Source organism: Trachymyrmex septentrionalis, unplaced genomic scaffold (genome assembly GCF_001594115.1).
Source record: "Trachymyrmex septentrionalis isolate Tsep2-gDNA-1 unplaced genomic scaffold, Tsep1.0 scaffold44, whole genome shotgun sequence".
NCBI classification, from domain to species: domain Eukaryota; kingdom Metazoa; phylum Arthropoda; class Insecta; order Hymenoptera; family Formicidae; genus Trachymyrmex; species Trachymyrmex septentrionalis.
Window position 1 is genome coordinate 780,132 of NW_017305611.1, and position 4,109 is coordinate 784,240.

General features: G+C 32.1%; 1 protein-coding gene across 1 annotated transcript in view; it reads left to right on the forward strand.

Moving 5' to 3' along the window:
- Positions 1 to 4,109, forward strand: part of LOC108751473 (low density lipoprotein receptor adapter protein 1-like) — a 71,450-nt gene that overhangs the window by 19,976 nt on the left and 47,365 nt on the right. The window lies entirely within an intron of this gene.

Genomic DNA, 4,109 nt, shown 5'->3' on the forward strand with positions numbered 1-4,109 from the left:
TTTTTACAAGATTTATAAAAATTATAAATACAAATATTCAAGTACATAGCTTTTTACAATAACGCTATCAATGTTTTAAATAAAAATAAATATATATATTTATATATTATATGTACAATTCTATCTGAATTTGAGTTAAATATTTGTATCAAATATATCACAAAAATTTGAGATTATTATTCCTATTATACTACATTGTCGGAGTCAATCGAACAATTTATATCGACACGCCATCGATCGCTGTCGATTTCACGCTGCACCACTTTATATCCTGTACAGAGTGATTTACTACGATTTCTTACGCAATGACGATGCTCGATTCACGCTGACGAAATTGCTCCCGTGAGATAATATCCGACATCGTACGTTAGTCATATAATCGAGATCTTCTCAAGCAGTATAATTCATGAAAAATGCCGTTACATGATATGAATTTAATTAATTCAGCATGCAATTGTGCGCTTTCTTTTCTTTTTACCAAAGGCACAATTTTGATAAAAACTCGTATAAAACATCCAAGCCGATACGCTTACTGTGAGCAATCGAAGTTCATTAAAGTACCGTATTCTCCGATAAATGCGAGTCACGCTTTTTGCTGATTACACTTTTCATTTTTTTCAATTGTATTTTTATTCGTGGCTGTTATTATTCGAGCGGCTACACGTAATATCTCGCATCCAAGTGCAACTTTCTTCCAGCATAACGAATGAAGAAGAATTAAATTTTTGAAGGATTCATCAACAGTAACATATGTTATAATCTTTCCGCGCACATATTAAATGAAATAGTAAAGTACTAATATTATAAAAAGATATTCGTTTAATAGTAGTAGTTCTGAATATTCTATATTTCTATAGCGCATGATATGCGTTATCGGGCTTATACGCATCATATATAATAGATCAATATCTTGGAACTCGAACGGCCAATGCTATTGTGAATAGAGAAGATGGAATAATAAATGAAATATTAAAGACCAGAATAAGTTGAGTTCATTCGTGAGATTTTCAGTGCTATTTTGGATACTATTTTATTTTAGATGTCCTTCCATTTAAGACAAACTTTATAAATTTAATATAATTATATATATAATGTCGATTTTAATTATTTTCACTATTTGAATTAGTAGCAGACATAAAATGTTTATTTATTGTAGGTTAAATTAGTCATTAAAACAAATGTTTGATTTTAGTCCATTTTTTTCTCAATGTTTCTCATTTGCGCTGATTAATGCATTTTCTGATTACTGTCTGTGCATGGAATTACGTAACAGTGCTTTGTCCGTATCTTGCGAGAAGAGATTCGGAATTACAAAGCAAACCCAAGTCATGCATAATGCCGTATAATCGAGATTTAATGGAATTCGTATTGCGTACAGCCGATGATCGTACGCGACGACCGTATCGAACCGAGTACGCGTACATTGTACGCACGCGTGTATCACACGTGTGCTTGCCGAGCGTGTCGAACTTGAGTTTGACTCGATGTCAATGATGTCAGATATGTCGTGATACAGTAATGAAATAATGGCTGGAGAAAAGACACTGCGATTAATAATTGTCTATGATTATTCTAAAATGAACGTGGAATTACATAACATGTAACGCGGAATAAATACTACACACGATTTAATGCTGTTTCCATACGAATTAATTGAAAAAGGAAGATAGAAAAATAAAAATAAATAAAAGAATAAAAAAAGGTATAAATGTTCAATCTTTTTTTTAATATTAGGAGATTATTTGAAACGTACAACATGATAAATGATTGTAAATATGTACAATATCTACATATATGTATTATGTATAAATTGAAAGAATTTACTTTGACGACATGTTAATGAAATAATATTAAATTTATGCAAGCAAGTATTTTATAATTTTGAAACTTTATGTAACTTGATTTAATATTGTTTTTGCAGCTTTAATTAAATTGATTTTGTTGAATAGTTGCGAGTATATGCTGATTTTTTTTCAATTATACATTTAATTAATTCTCTATCAACATGATTAAATTTATTAAGTCATTTATTACCGTTAAAGGGAGAATTATAAAATTACTTTAGAAACTTACTTTAATGGAACTAATTAACGGAACTAAGGTATTATATAATAAATAGTATATTTGTTTCTCCAGAATAAAAATATCAAAAATCATGTATAAAGTTTCATTAGGAAACCGTTTAATTACGTATATCTCGCCATATGAATTTACGACATGTCACGAGAAACGTCATTCGATTCCGCCAAACAAGCTCGACGAGTATTGTCAAACACAGAATTCCTGTCGATCCCAGTTGCATCGGGAAAAGAGCGAAAGGATGGAGTACCGATCGATGGACGGAATGACGAAGAAGAAATGTGGAAGGTGTGAAGACAGCAGCTGTGACATTCGATGTCAGCTTTTTGTGGAGGTCTTTGTGGACCGTCCGTTATCCCGAAAACACCATACGTCGCGTTTTAATGAAAAATATTCGCCATCGCTCGATTTCAGAATCAGCTCAGCGATTTCTGCATTTTGATATTTTTTTGTAGTGAATAAAAAAACAAGTGAATAAATTACGCATCCTCTTTGCATTTTTACCGTTTCAGTGAAATTATATTTTTACTACTACATACAGGATATTCTAAATGAAGTAGTAAAGTATTTATACATGCAATATTTCTTTTATTAATTTGAATTCAATTTCTCAGCAAAAGTATCGAGAAAGTTACCCAAGTAAAACATCAAGTCAATATAACGTCAAAGTGACGTTAAAATGAGGAGTAAATGAAAAGTGACTTTTAGTTATTATTTTTGTGCATTTTGACATCACTTTAATGCCATGCTGACTTGTGTTCGCTTCAGTACGACCTGTCGCAAGTTTTTTCACTTGTCAACTGCAGAGATCAATTTCATATTGCATCGAAATTTGAACACATCGAAAATTATAGATACTTTTTTCAATTGCTAATTTATTCCACGGCGACGGCGAAAGAGGATCGATCGAATCATGATGTGGAAGAGAAAAGAAATACGAGTGAGATCGAGCACAATTTTCCGACATGTCCGAGCATACAAAAACTCGCAACTCGACTAAGCCTGTCTCCTTAAGAACGATCCTGCTCCAGTTTCTCTCGTCAATCATCTTACACAGATCACCGCAGCAGCTCATTCCTGGTCCAAAATTTCTTTTGCATCACTAATTTTTATACCAACGGCCTATATTTCAATCGATTTAGTAGATTACTTTTCGAGATGTCCAAAAAACTGCTTTCTTTTTTAAGATGTACAATAACATATTAGCTTTCTAAGTGAATATGTATATTTTATTTAATAATATATTTTTTTTATTATTAATGAAATTTTTTATTAGTACAAAAATCAATAATATTTCTTTCCTATTTAATAACACAATTTTCATATTTATATTTATTTTTACATTTATGTAGTACATAATTTTTATTTTTTAATTTTTAAATTTCTTTTCTCTAAAAATACTATTTGTTGAGAATGTTAATTACTATCAATTTATATCAATTTTATATATTTTTTTTTGTACTTTTCATTTCCATCATTTGATCCTCACTCACAATCAGTCACGCTGGTGTCACAGCAATAGATGAATCTTTTATACGTTCTTTTTCTTTACTTTTAAATTGTAGTTCTATCCAGTGTGCGATTATCTCATGGTGATCTATTTTCACTGATGCGTTAGGTCAATTCGTAATCCAATGCGGCCGATAGATACGGGTAATTTACCAAGTCGGAGGACAGTTGTTTTCCTCGATTCTCCTCGATTGATTGGCAATTTCGTCGAGCGCACGTGAAATCGATTCGAGCCGCCGTCGTCTAAAGTCAATCGCGTGCTAACGAACGCATAACGACCCCCGATAATCGAATGGATCTCTGATACTCGTATTTTCTACCCGAAAACCTGATAAATTTTCGGGTTTGGCCGGGAATTTCGGACTCGACGTTCCCGATTCGAACGCCTATACTCCTATAACTTTGGGTTAACTTAAGGTTTTCGATTACAGAGAAATTCTCCAAATCAGTTTCCCCGATTAATTTCGTTTTCTCGACAATTCCAACATTATTCAAGCTTAATCGCATTCGGGGAGAAATCG